The sequence below is a fragment of the Dipodomys merriami genome, unplaced genomic scaffold, assembly GCF_024711535.1.
Source record: "Dipodomys merriami isolate MVZ:Mamm:240054 unplaced genomic scaffold, mDipMer1.0.p SCAF_25, whole genome shotgun sequence".
In the NCBI taxonomy this organism is placed as follows: Eukaryota; Metazoa; Chordata; class Mammalia; order Rodentia; family Heteromyidae; genus Dipodomys; species Dipodomys merriami.
In genome coordinates, this window is record NW_027203937.1 from 7,870,262 (window position 1) to 7,885,992 (window position 15,731).

Sequence of the window (15,731 nt, forward strand, 5' to 3'; positions counted from 1 at the left end):
GGTAGTGCCAAGAACTTTTTAATTAATGCTAGTTTTGTGCTAAGGGTAGGAGGTCATCTCCGGTGTGCAGGAGCTTCTGCACTAGGTTCCAAATGGGTGTGTTGTGCAGGCCACAGTGCAGCTGAAGGAAAACACATCTTATTGAACTCTGTGCTTTAGGAGTTAGACTTTTCTACCATGTCTTGAGGTAGTACTACTGCTGATTAGAAAACTGATGGATCCAATTCCTTCCTCCCCTCAAGCACATCTGCCTTAGGTCCTTAGGTTCTCCTTCAAACTAAGAAAAATATGTGAGTATTGAGAATAATTTCAAGAAAGTGTCCTATAAGCTTATAATACTTTTTTAAGCACTTGGTGTAAATAGTCTTATTGGCATCTATTGAGCCTTCACAGTTATGTTAAGTGTTTTAGAGAACTATATCGCAAACATTTTGTAACAGATTCTTGAACTAAGGAGTGAAACAAGGACTCCTAAATGTTTGTATGCATTCTGTCTATAATATTTAACATAATGTAAATTAAAACAAAAAACTATAAGGTGTTGACTTAGAAAAGAATAATGGGGCCTGGGATGTGGCTTAGTGGTAAAGCGCTTGCCTAGCATGCATGAAGCCCTGGGTTCGATTCCTCAATACCACATAAACTGAAAAAGCCAGAAGTGGCACTGTAGCTCAAGTGTTAGAGTGCTAGCCTTGAGCAAAAAGAAGCTCAAGGACAATGCCAAGGCCCTGAGTACAAGTCCCAGGACTAGCAAAAAAAAAAAAAAAAGAAATAAAAATAATGAGCCCATTACCTGTTAACAGAAGTAACTTTTTATTACTGAAAAATGAAAAATACTTTTAAAACACGATTAGTTGAAAGAGCATTGTGTTTCATGTTTTTTGCTTTTCTTTAATGCCTGGCTTATGTTCACAAAGCTGAATTTCTATATTATGGTTGAAATTTATAGATCATTTTTCCTTTTCTATTTTTTCTTATGCTAGTACAGGGGCTAGAACTCAGGGCCTCACAGTCTCACTGGACTTCTTTGCTCACATCTTGTACTTTATCACTTGAACCATGCCTCCACTCCAGCGTTTTGCCTGTTAATCAACAATGAAGTCTAACAGATTTTTCTGTCCAGGAAGGTTCTGAACTATGATCCTCCAAGTCTCAGCTTCTGGAGTAGCTAAGATCACAAAGTGTGAGCCACTGGTGCCTGGTTAACTTTTATATCTTCTTTGAACTTAATCTGTTGTGTGTATTGTTTGAGGTGAAGCAGATGAGAAAAACATAGTTGTTTTACTCTTATCTGAATAGAAAAAGGCCAGATGTGCTCTCAAATTTTCAAATCATGGTAGATATTCTTTGATACTGTACTAATAGTTGATAATTGGTGGTAGGTTGTAAGTTTGGTTGTGTTGAAATCTAACAGTTTTGTACTATATAATACTAAACCTTATAGAATGATGTTGAACGTTAAATGAACCCTTTGCTGATATATTTTTCTGTAATATAATTTGTTGGTTAATTGGAAAACAACGATTCATTGAGTTATTAAGTTCCTACAAATATTGATTATTTCATGAGGAATATATTTGTCAATATTACCATTTATCTAATCAGACAAGTGTTGAAGTCTTGGGAAGGTTCTGGGCACATGGGGGTGAATATTAGGTTTCCAAACCAATCTTAAAACTTAAAAAGACAAACTTGTATAACTGACTACAAATATTATCAGTCATTTCCCCCACCCCCAAAGAACAAGCTTTCTGAATGTATATTTTTTTTGGAAAACATTTTTTTACCAAGTACTCAATACTGAAAATCTCTATCTGTATATCAATTGTTCTTTCAAGTAAAATGAATGTCAATGAAGATTTTATTAGTTTAATTAGTTTAATTTGAATTCAAGTGTTCATTTCTCAAAAATCTCCTGTATATAATATGTAACAGAAGAAATAGATAGATATATCTATTATTAGTATTCAATTAGTTCAAAATACCTGAGAAAAATCAACAAAAGGTGGAAGAGTTTATTTTAGCTCATGATTTTGTAAGTTTCAGTCCACTGCCACTTGGGCCCATTGCTTCTGGACCTGTAGAAGGGGTGAACATCATGGCCAGGGCATGGGTAGAAGAAAGCTGCTCAGTTTATGATAGCTGGAGAACAGAGAAAGAGAGATGGAAAATAAGGAAGAAGCCTAAACCAAAATATTCCTCTACGGGCACACCTGACAATTTTTCATCAGTACCATCTCCTACAGGTTCTACCATCTCCCAAAAGAGCAGTATACTATGAATCCCTAAAGGGAATTATTCATTTATTCATGAGGTAAGAGCCCTCAGGATCCAATCACCTCCCAAGGCCTAACCTCTGAATACTCCCGTGCTGGAAACTAGACCTTCAGGATATAAGCTTTGGGAGAGATTTCACCTTCAAAGCACACTACACCCCTCTATTCTCATCCCACAGGCTATAATAAATCTAAAGACTCAAAGGTCAAGATTTAATAAGGCTAATAATTTTACTGCTTCATTAAAGACATCCTTAAGAGAAATTTACCTTTTGTATGTGTGGAATAATGAAAAAATATCCATGACTAATTCAATGTCATGGAGCTACTAAATCACTAACATTTTTACCCACACTTACATTTTACTAATTCACCAACATTTTTACCCACACTTACAAACACAGTGAAAAAAGTAAATACTACTATCTTAGTGATGGTGCTCGCACACACGTGCGCACATGTGAGCATACACTAGTACTAGGGCTTGAACTCAGGGCTAAGGCACTCTCCCTTACCTTTCCCTCTCAAGGCTGGCACTCTGCCATTTGATCTACAGCCATTACCAGCTTTTGCTGGTTAACCTGAAATGAGTCTCACTCAATTTCCTGTGCAGGATGTCTTCAAAACACTATCCTGAGATCTCAGCCTCCCGAGTACTTAGGATTACAGCGCCTGATTTATAGTAACATTTTCCAAGAAAGTTACATTAACATAATAGACTATTATGACTCTAGCAAGTGAGAATCTATTTGCTGATAAAAAGTACTAAAATGAAATGATTAAGTATGCACTTCCAGTAAAAAAAAAAGGGACTAGATAAACCTTTAATCCAATCCTTACAATTTAGTAAAGAATCAAAAGAAATTGTCTAACAGCTCATGGTTTTCAAATATTTAAACTAGGGTAACAAAGCAAAGACATCTAACTAGATGATTTGAGAGAAAATGAGAAAAATAATCTTCTGGAATGCACTGAATATGGATAGAACTAGAACAAATCATGTTGAGTGAAATAAGCCAAGATCAGAGAGACAAACAGCACATGATCTCCCCATATGCAAATATTAAATTCAAAACATAACAAAATATGACAAATTAAATAGAACTCAAGAAACAAAAGACCTCTTCTTAATTTTTCATATTGTTTTTAGATGGTTCCATGTTGTTGACCTCACATATGGTATATATGTACACATATGGGAAGCTAGGAGGAGGGCCCAGAATCAGAGCGAAACAGGGAAAATACAGCAGAGGGGTCCATCAGCTGCACTGGACATTGATGAAAGTGAACTAAGCAACTCAAGGGCATCAATGGGAGGGAAGGAATGAGAGAGAAAGAGGGAACAGCTTACACTAAGCAAAAGGAAAGAAATGTACATATCACCCTCTTTGTAAGAAATAGTTGAATTGTCAAAGTTCATAGAGTTCACAAGCTATATTGACCATGATAATGACAATTCACCCTGTAAAGGTTAAAATGTGTTTGTAGCTTTAGCTAAATATTGCTATCCCACAATATTGTGAAGTTTATGTAATCAATTTCAAAGAAGTGGTGTATAAAGTAGTAGTCTCTGAGGTTTTTAAGCCTTATAATATTCTTAGATAATTAGCTATACTAAAGACAGGATAGCTAGAAATAAGGGGATGAAAACAAGAATTATTCAAGTGATACAATCAACTGAACTTACAAATGATGGACAAGAGGACCCAGGAAGAAGAGGAACCAAAATATAAACTTGGATCTCATGCTATGCCCACAGGGTTCCTGGAGTGTAGGTTATCTTCCCAACCAGAGCCTAGGCTCCTTGAAAAAGAAGGCATCTTTCATGTTCTTCTGTTTCTAGAGTTTCACACAAGGTTAAACACATAGCAAGTACACAATCACAGAATTAATCCAGTGATTTAACCATTAGTCTTCTTACATTAAAAGTAAATAACCTCCTGCAGCTGACCTTTCCTGATGAGCTCAGTCATATGAATTCATTGATTGTTCCTCAGTTTAATTTAACTCAGTAAACATTGACTGAGCATTTTGCTGTCACCAAAGTTGGCTTGAGGAGCTGAAAATGCAATAGCAAATACACAGAGGTCATCCCTGAGCTCCAGATCTGAGAATGCAGGAAAAGAGACACGTGGAAACATAGTTCTGTGCTTGGCTCACATTATGGATGAAGTTATGATGAAGCACAGACAGAAGAGCATCGCTCTGCCTGTTGGAGAATACATCACCGGTAACAGTTGAGACAGAGGTTTTTGCTTGAGAGAAATTCAGCAGAGGAGAAGAGGAGAATCACTCTATGAAGTGGAAGCAGTTGGATTCTATTCCGTTCATGGAAGAGAATTTATTCAGTTCTTTTCACATGCAGGTGCCACATTATTCTGGCACAGAAAACAAATGAATAACAAAATTTCTGTGCTGTGAATCAGTACATACAATAGCACTGGGAAGGTAAACATGTCATTGAGCATAGAAACTACAAAAACCATATAATGAAGAGAAACAGAGGAACTATATTGAATTGGAGATGTTCCATTATTTGCTGCTAAGGGGAACGCAAGGCTGTAGGGAAGACAGTTCAGATGAGCTCAGGAAGTACCAAGTGGATTACAAAGTTGTGATCCTCAGATTCAACCTCTGGCTCATTTGTGTATTTTATTTTGGCTTCATAATGGTCATCACTGGACTGTTTCATAGGCTGCTAGTTGTCCCATTCTCCAAAATCCCAGCTGCTGTATGCAGAAATCTCAACCAAGCTGATATCTCCCAAGGGCCTCTCTGAGCCAATAACTGAGAACTTGAGGACTACTAACTGGGGGAAAGATGGTCATCTAATGTACCCAATAGCAGTCTGGGATGCTTTCAACTAACCTTCTTTCTCTCACTCTCTCTCTCATTCCAGTCATCAGTAAGTCTCACCAATTCAACTTTCAAATCCTGCCCTTCCCATCATTGTCAATCTAGTCCAGAATCAGTCTCTAAGCTGGACTTGTATAGCTACTCTTCCTGTTCTCCCCAGTAATTCTTTCCAATAAACTTTTGCAATAAATATAATCTGAAAGGAAGAAAGAGTTGATAGACAAGTGGAAAGGCCACCAGAGAATACTGGGAGTTACACAACATATTTCTATTTCCTGCTGTAGAGTGCTTCTGTACCCAGAACCAGAGGATATTTTTATCATGTATTTGCTACTATTTTGTAAATAAAATACATCTTCATCAAAAACATATATATATAATCTTAATCTATCATAAGCTATCTTTTTCATGCATTTAAATTATCATTATAAAGGTGATGTACAGAGGGATTATAGTTACATAACTTAGATAAAGAGTACATTTCTTTTTGAACAATGTCACTCCTCCCTTGCGGTCTCCAGATTTTTCCTCCTATTGCCATCCACAACTTGTACAGTTCATTTTCAACACAGTGTCTAGGGAGTATCACTGATACATTTGTTCACCCTTTGTCCCACCATTTCTGTGCTCCCCCTTACCCTCCCAAAGACAAATAATGAACAAACAAGGCACAAGGAAAGGAAAACCAAAGGAGCAACAGAGAAATAAAATCTCTTGTTTCCATTTCCTGGAGTTCATAAATATTATTTAATATAAAGATGCACGTAGGCATTACGTTTTTGTGTTCCTCTCCTAAGAATATTCTCTATTGGTCCCTCTGTGGGTGAATGCCTAGAGATCTGTATAATTTATCATGTCCTAGTGTATATATATTTATATATATATATATATATATATATATATAATTTTACCATCCAGTGTGTTTACCTATAGATTTATAGGCACATTTCCTTGATCCATTCGTCCATTGAGGGACATCTGGGTTGATTCTATATCTTGGTTATGGTAAACAATGCTGCCATGAACATATTATGATCTATCTTAACCTATCATGATCTATAAATTTTATAGTTCCTACTGGTCCCCAGTGTCTGACTCCTGATACCCTCCCCAACCTCACCTCTCCTTTCCAATCACTTACCACTCCATAACTATTCCAGTCCTCTTTGATTTGCTTGGGCCATCCATGCCTTTTCTTAGTCCTTGGTACTTCTTATTGGTCTGCTGGGACCTCTGTGAACCACCATAGGCCTTATATCCTACTCCTCTTTCCTCTTCTCATTGTCCTCTCCGTCTTATCTGGGTCTTTCTTCATGTGCACTGCAAAAGGTGAACAACTTTGTGTTCTGTACACTAATTTTGTATCTTTTCATCTTTCTCTGTGTTCCTAGTAAACATCAATGTCTGCCACAAAGTCCACTGATTTGATCATCACTCATTGCATCCCTATAATTATCAATGAACATGGCTATATTTCTGAACTCTTGAAGTCTGAAGTTCCCCAGTGTCCACAACCCTGTTTCCATAGGTCTACACTTTGACCTGGTGATCCTAGACTTTTCCTTTCTTCTCTCTTTTTTTTCTTTACTATGACCAACCCTTGCTTATCATCTATTCTGTGTGTGTGTGTGTGTGTGTGTGTGTGTGTGTGTGTGTGTTTGTTGACTTATAACTCATTGCACTGAAAGTTCACATTTGATCTCCCACCCTTGGCCCTAGAACCACCAAACCAATCCTGTTCCAGATTGCTAAGCTCTGTGAGAGCAAACCCCATAGCATGCTGCTGATGGTCTCAATGGTGCTGTGGAACAGCTGATCCCTGAATTCTCCTCTCATGGTTCACAACCATGGTCTCAGCCTTTGCTACCTTACTTCAGTCTCCAGCGTCACTCTAGACCTCCCCTAACAAAAGTTCTGACTTGTCAATGTTGGCACAAAAGATACATTTCATCAGTATAACATCTTTCAGCTTCCTTCTTGCCTACCTTGAAATGATACTGTAGGGTTTTGTGCACCTTAAAGGAGCATTGTAACTTTACCTAAAGAACCTGGTAATTCTCATCTCAGAAAGGTAGTCCTTCCCTAGCTATCTAGCAAACAAATTTCCTTTTGTTTTCATGTTAGATAAGTTCTATGAGTATTGTGTAGTCAACTATATTTATAAGTCAATTTACAGGTGGAGTTAGTGAAAAAGATAAGAGGAAAAGATCTAAAATTCAATGAGAATCATTATTAACAAATTAGTAAGTGTACTCCCAAGATTTCTGATGCATACATTACAAAATTAACTCAAATTTTAATCCCTGTACTATATTCTTTGTTTACTTAAAGCTATTATGTAGACATCTTTACATGGCATTTCATTATACTCTCTGTAGGTCTATCACCCCAAATTAGCCAGTACCTATGGTGGGGCTGAAGGGCCCTATTCTCACTCTGTCTTCTCTGGAGTTATGTTTCCTGTGTACTCTCCTTGTCTTTCATAGATTCGCTCTTGCTTTCCAGGGTCTTCTTTCCCACAGCCCACAGACATGCATTAATCTCCTCCATTCCATTCTCCAGAATATTTTCCCTTTCTCACCAGATACTACCACATACCTCCACTAAAACCGAACTCCTCTCACACAGAAAATAGCCATAATAATCCACCTTCACTGTGCCTCCTCTTTTCCCTCTTATGAATTCTATGTTCAACAATAATCTGTCCTCTCCTGCTCTCTCTGCCAATTGAAGAAGTTCATCTTCTCCACCATCTCCTATTTAGCTAAAATGGGTTCCTCTAAAGATTTATTTAATCCCAACATTATTTCTGAATGAGTTTTTTACTCAGAAAAATCATAAATAGAGCTTCTTGATGTTGTATTAAGTGAAAACAGGCAACTCATTGCTAGACTGATCTATTTATTCCAAGATAAACAGATTATTAGATTGCATGGGTTTTTTTCTGTTTTTCTTAAGGAAAATCAGAGGAGAAGAGTCTTTGTTTAGTTATCTGCAAGCAACAATAGCTAACAATATTTACATTATTCTTTTACTTTTCTACAGTAGCCATAGTCCTGAGGTGATACTTTTTTTTTATGAAGAATTCATGATACCAAAGGAGAATATGAAAAAGAATTTAAGTAATATCTTAAAAATTAAATGTTTTTATTTTATGATTAACTGTCACTCCAGATTTATTGTCAAAAATAAAATGACTTCTAGGACTGTTTACAAGATTATTTACCAGTCAATGGACCTCTCTATTCAATGATCATTTTCTCCAGATGTAACAATAATTTATCATTTTGATTATGTTTTTAAAACATTTATTCTACCTGCACAATATGTTGCTCAATATTATATTTCTCTATATTCTACTACATTTTTTGGCCAGTTGTCAAGCTGTGGACTATTGCTTTTCAATGTGAGTGCATATTAGAAAATTTCAGGCTAAAGAATGAATTTAATTTTATATTTTAAAACAATGTACATTTACCTTGCAGTACATTCTATATTAAGTAAAAATGAAGCAATGTCTTTGCTGGATGAGACATGAAGAAGATAAACTTAAATAGTGATAGATCATGGTTTTTAGTGAGAGGAATAAACAGATGTTCTGTAATGAAAGGTGTAAATAGAAATTATGGGGATAGGGCAGATGATATATACAAACTCGGTGCTTACCAAAAAAAGGATATAGGTGTTAATGCTTAAAAACACTTGGAGTCTACCTGTATCTAGCTTTTATTTACTTAATATTAGTACTGACCACCTTCTTATATTTTCTCCACATTAACTATGTCTAGTTTAATTCTGCCTAAAGGAGTAACATAGAATAACAGTGTGGGTTAAAATACATTAACCCATACTTTGGGATGAGGAAATAAATGCATGAATTAATCCATTGTTTTACATCAATTCTTTCTTGCACGGAGCCCTGGAATGATGGGGTCTTTTATCAGATGTAGCTTGACTGATTCATCTGTATTCCCTGTTCAGCACTCTGCTGGTATACTGGTCATCTGCTTTCATCTGGCTAATAACTCAGTGAAGTAGGTGTCATTATCTCCATTTTACAGACAAGAAAACTATATTCAAAGTTAAATTAACTAAAAATCACACAGCTGGCAGTTGTAGAGCCTGTACTCAAATCCAAGTCTAAATATTCCAAATTCATGCTTGACTACTAAGCCATACTACTTCATTAGAAAGTTGGGGGGGAAGAGGGTGGAGGGGCAGGTCAGTACTGGGGCTTGAACTCAGGGCCTAGGCATTGCCCCTGAGCTTTTTTGTTCAAGGTTAGCACACTATCACTTTTTTTGGGGGGGGCGCTTAATTGCAGATAGAAGTCTCACAGATTTTCCTGCATGACCTGGCTTTGAATCATGATCTTCAGATCTTAGACTGTTGAGTAGCTATGATTACAGGTATGAAACACTGATGCCTGGACTACTTCATTAGAAAGTTTCAGTGCTAGTCAGGCACTGGTGGCTCACACCTGTAATCCTAGCTACTCAGGAGGCTGAGATCTGAGGATTGTGGTTCAAAGCCAGCCTGGGCAGGAAAGTCCGTGAGACTTTTATCTCCAGTAAACCACCAAAAAAACTGGAAGTGGCACTGTGGCTCAAGTGGTAGAGCGCTAGCCTTGAGCTGAAGAGCTGAGGAAGAGCACCCAGGCCCAGAGTTCAAGCCCCACAACCGAAAAAAAAAATTCAATGCTGAATGTAGTAGGACATATGTGTGAAGTAAAAAGGCTGAAGCAGGAAGATCTCAAGTTTGAGGCCAGACTGGGCTTCATAATAAGATCTTGTCTGAAAAAAAGAAAAACAGAGGTGGATACCAGTTAACCAGGTATCTCACACATGAAATACTCGCTATTCAGGAGGAGGCTGAAATCTATAGATTGGGGTTCTAAGACACTCCAAACAGGAGAATGTATGAGACTCTTACTCCATTAGCTATGAAAAAAGCCAGAAGTAAAGCTGGGGCTTAAGTGTAGAATGCTAGCCTTGAACACAACAAACTCAGGGACATCATCTAAACCTTAAGTTCAGGCCCCAAGATTGGCAAATACATATATACATATATATGATATTGATAGGAATGGTTTAGATTCTTTACAAAATGAAAGTATAACTTCTTGTTATCATATTTAGTTCCTTGTTGTCTAACTAGTTTTAATTTTAGTAGCATCAATGTGATACAATGGAAAGAAAAAGTAGTATTTTGAAGCCTGGCAAGTCTTACTTCAAGTCAGAATTCCACTTATATTTAGATATATTTAGATTATATATTTAGATAAATTTTGAAAATCAGCATTTGTATTTCTGTCTTTAATACAAGTAAACAATATTATCTGCCAGATGTTAGATTACAAAGGACTTATAGAAGCTGTTTAGCAAAAAAAAAATATTATTTCCCTTGGGAATAGTTATTATACATAATTCTAATCCTAGCTCTTCAGGCAAGAGAATTACATATTTGATGTCAGCCTGGGCAATTGAGTGAGACTCTGCTTCAAAATAAAATCTAAAATAGCTGAGGAAATAAGTCAATGGTAAAGTACTCTTGAGGCCTTAGGATTCAGTTAATAGATAGACAGATAGATAGATAGAAAGAGCCTCTTCTTAGTAAATTTAGACAATTAATAAAGCAATTTTACTATTATCAATGTAACCTGTAAAAGTTTTCTATTGTTAAAATAAGCCATTTTTCTATAAAATTTTCTAATGGCATTCATAACGTAACTAAAATTTTATGTATTTTTCTCTTACATTTATTAATGAATATTTTCATTGGTTTAGCACTAATTACAAAATAGCCCTACATTCAAATAGATATAGCACAGTCTTCTTAACCCTTTCTCTCTTGCATGGATACTTGTCTTCAGTTGTGATGTTTCTTTTAACATTAGAAAAACGTGCTGCAAAAAGCAATTGAACACAGAATTTTGCACAAAACTCTGAATTTTTTAGGATCAGTTTTTAGAACAGAATTATTAGAAACAGTATATTCAGCATGATTTAAATTTATAAAAACTCAAAGAAATATTTTGTTAATTAGACGATAATATAAAATGTGGGGTTATGATATCACTATTTATCTATCCTTCTCCTTTGAATGACCTATAATGAAACAAAGAGCTTTCCTGAGACATTATATTTATACTTACAATAAGAAATTAAGTGGTCAAGTGATTTTTCCATTGTGCCAATTCCTTCTATGAAAGAAGATATGAAGCCCATGAAACCAGAAGTGACATTTGACTAGACAGTTGCCTGGTATGTTGGGGGAGAATCATCAAGTATGGAGAATTGGTCCGTGCCAGCCACATTGATCAGTCATGAAATTGCCCCAAGAACACAGCAGCCCACTCAGAACTATGCACAGGTGCTGCCCTTACCGGCATGCCACCTTTAAGTTTCCATAAACATCCAGTTAATTAGCTACAGTTTTCAGGATTTAAGGGTGTCAGCCAGAAGTCTGCCTGTTGACATGGAGAGACTGCTGCTCAGCAGAAAGGAGCTGAGATGTGTCCCTGCAGCTGCAGGTTCTGGCGTGGTTGTCAGAGGACTGACTTGACTGCCCAGGAGAACAGCAGGGAACCATTTCATGACTGTTCTTTTCAGTCCTCAGTTCCATGGAATGTTTGCTGCGGGCTGGCAGCAAAAGCTAAGAGAAAAGGGTAAGGGGAGGGAGAAAAACACTTCAAATCATTTTCCTGGCTGAATTTGGATGCATTTTCCTAGCTGAATTTGGATGAACTCCTTCTAAACAAGAGGGCCTAGCTAGACCTAGCTGGCAGACTGGTTTTAATAGGACTATGAAGAAAGCATTCCGGAATTCTTGAAGCCAGAAACAAAGGGCAAGTTCTAGCGTGTTTACATGACTTCCTTCCAGTGTGTATTTCCTGATCTGTTCTGTCTTGGCCTTTGAGTAGGTTTGGGGACCAGGGAATGTATATCAGCAGGGAACTCTGGAGCTACCACATTCTCCATTCTAAAAACTGTGGTTACCTGTTCCTTTGTTGTTGTCAGAGCTGTTACTTCAGAGATATGTTGAGTCACAATACGTTTTAACAATACAACAATGAACTATTTCCCCTGCTAAAATATCTAAAACCATTCCTTTTTCACTGTTGCAAAAGTAGTTTTCCTAATATTAGCCAAAATCCCAAAAGAGCCCTCTAAAGTCATCCAGTTTAATGTGTCAATAGATGATTGGGTTCCTCAAGTACAGTCAATAGCCAGAATACCTCTTGAGTGAAGGGCACTCCATCCGTTCCCAAACCACACATACTAATTCGGAAGCTCTGTTCTTATAGCCACACAGCTAAATTTTATTCGCTGACACATTGGGTATTTCCCTTGTGTTCTTTCTGAGTCTTCCTTTTAAGCCACAGGCAATTCAAGAAGTTTGTTTATTTATTCATTTATCAAGTATATATTGACAATACTCTGCAGAAGACTGTCACCAAAGAAATGGGGAAAATGTTAGAAATTAGAGAATGTGCTACAAAATATCAGCATACATAAAGAAGGTAAATGTAAGTGAAATGAGACCTACTAAGAGAGTTGGAATGATCCTTTAATATTATCTGGAGCAAACTAATTTTGACAACTTATTAAGAATATGACTCATCATAACCAAGTGATATTTATTTCTGGGAGACAAGGATTGTCCAACATATGCAAATCAATAACTGTGATACACCACATAAATTCATGGGAGACTAAAATAATCTGATTATCTCATTAGATATAAATAAAATGATGAAATTTATCAATCTTTAATGATATAAAAGAAACTTTTTTGTGCCAATACTGGGACTTGAACATAGGGCCATTTTTACACAAAGCTGGTACTGTCCCTTGAATACAGTTTCACTTTAGGCTTTTAGCTGGTTAATTGGAGTAACAATGTTAAGATCTTTCTTGCTTGCACTGGGTTCAAACCATGATCCTCAGATTCAGGCCCCTTGCGTAGCTATGATTACAGGTGGTAGGCCACTGGTGCCTAGAAAAGAATTAAAAAAAAACATTGACAAATTGGGCATAGAATAATGTATTTCAACCCATGAACAACCGTATATGACAAATGATAAGCCCACATCTATAATTTGTCACACAGCACCAGGAAAAGCTGAGTTTTTCTTCAGAACTAGGTCACAAGCCCAGGCTGCCAACTCTCACCACTTCTCCTCAATATAGTACTAGAGATCAAAGCCAGAGCAATTAGGCAAAAGAAATTTAAAGGCATCCAACTTAGAAAAGAAGTTAAATTGTCACCATTTGAAGATAACATGACCTAATATTTTGAAAACATAACAGATTCCACCTAAACTGTGTTATGAATGATAAGCAAATTCAGGAAAGTTGAAGAATACAGAATCAACATGCAAAAATTAGTGGTGCTTCTTTATACCAACAATGAAATAGCTACAAAATGATTAGAGGTGAAAGATTTGTATATTGCAAATTAAAAACATTAATGAAAGAATTAAAACAAGACATGGATTAATGAAAAATTGTCTTGTGTTCATCATGGATGGAAAGATGGAAAGAATTAATATTGTGAAAATGTGCATAAGTTTGAAATTTTGTATCAGTTGGAAAACAGGATGAACAGAACTACTCAGTCCTAGGTATTTCAGTAAGGCCAAGAGTAATCTCTATTGATTTCATCACAAGTAAAATGCTTAGTATTTGAAGAGATAGATATGATAACTTTCCAAATTGTATTTTGAAATCATATCATCCCTTTGTAGTCTATAATTTGTTAATATATAATATAAATTAATTTTAAAGCACTATGTAGAACCAAGGCAACTTGAACTAGATCTTAGAAAATGTGGGAAAACTGGAATGGTCGAATGAGAGACAGAAAATTTTTGGTAGCGAAAACAGCACAAATAAATGCCAAGAGAGGATTGCAGTGTTGTTTTAGCAGAAAAGGGCCAACAATTTGTGCACAAAAGATCCAGCCCTCTCCAAACTTTTTGATTATTTCAAAAGAACATACTGAGGTATAACCCACTGTGTTTCCTTCCCTCCTTGCCCACACTAACTGAGAAATCACAATCTCTGGGGTTGTAATTGTAACTCTACCAACACCAATGTGCTACTGCTGATAATATCAGAGCTTCAGTCAAATGATGAAGATACTCATCTTCATGATGTTGAAGATACTCTTCTTCTTACAAACTCTGGACTGCAGAGAATTATCTTGAAGTCACCTATGTGCTACCTCTATGGATATACATTTGCCAGTGTCCCTCAAGGTCATATAGGACATAAAATGTCTTCATCACCAGAGACTGGACTGCCAATGCCTTTTCTACTATGCCTGGGATTCCATAAAGGCAGAAGCATCTGGTCTAAGTCTCTCAGAGTTTTAGATTAAGATCAAATAACAGATGCTCAAATGATACTTATGTAGACAATTGATATTACCAGGTCCTATGAATGCCAAATGGGTTCATATTTTCTCTGTTCTGGTGTCTTTCATGATTAACATGCATCCCATCAGGAAGGCTATCCCACTGTCCTTCTTGCTTTGTGTTTCTTAGATCTGTTACACCTTTTCCCATGGCAGGGGCATTGCAAAAACTCTTTAGTCTGCTTCTCTGTTCCACCCTCTGCAACCCTGTGAGGCTGTCACTGTGTTTGGCTTTCTCCTTAGCCACTCTGTAATTCTCTTTTACTGCCTGTCATCCTGCCAGTCACTGTTGACCCTCTGGGCTTGACTAGTGTCATGAAGCCTGTATCTAAGAAATATTAAATAAACTAAGGATTCCATGATTGCTAGTACACACCATCTCTGCTCAAAGAATTTTTTTGGAAATTTTCCACGAAGTAAGAAAAATTAGAGATGTCAAGAATACAGATATTTTAGTTCACATTTTAATTGCTCCAGATAAATTTCTTACTTCAACCTTGCAAAAAAAATATACAATGTAGAAACTACATTTTTGAATTTATCTTGTTAATTCAGTCAGTAAACATTTTCTAAACTTTACCTTGATATTTATAGTGCTATAATTATCAAGTTATGGCTGACTTCATCCTGACATTGAAGTTTTCTGGCTAATTGAGTGTCCTAATTAATTTCTCTGGATTAACTATTAAATTATTAGTTTTTCTCTCTTTTTTTACCAAAGCATAGAACTTAATCAAATAATCATAAATTTAGTAAGCTACACATGTTATGAAAGTATATAAAGTAAATATCTAGCACTGAGAGATGATTTAAAGAAATGATAACATGATACCTTAATAAAATATTACTTAGTCATTTTAAATGGACACATAAAAGATTGACTAGCTGTAGAGAGAAAGCTTAAAATATAAAATGAATTGAGAAAATATCAGAACACAATTATGGAAATATAATGTAGCCATGGATGTGGGATTAAAAGAGAATGTATCAATCAGAAATGTGTTAAGTAGGACAACATGTGAATTTTGAGAGGAGTCTTTATTATGCATTACATACAAACAATGTATAGTAGACATCAATTTTAATCTACAAACATATGAAAGGTTTATTAGAATATAAACTACAATTTGCATGCAGCAACATAACGGTTTGTCTGTTACCACTGCCAATTAAAGCGGG

General features: G+C 36.2%; 1 protein-coding gene across 29 annotated transcripts in view; it reads left to right on the plus strand.

Annotated features, from left to right (window-relative positions):
• Dlg2 (discs large MAGUK scaffold protein 2) overlaps nucleotides 1-15,731 on the plus strand; it is a 2,075,786-nt gene that overhangs the window by 1,439,991 nt on the left and 620,064 nt on the right. The gene's annotated exons all lie outside the window — the stretch shown is intronic.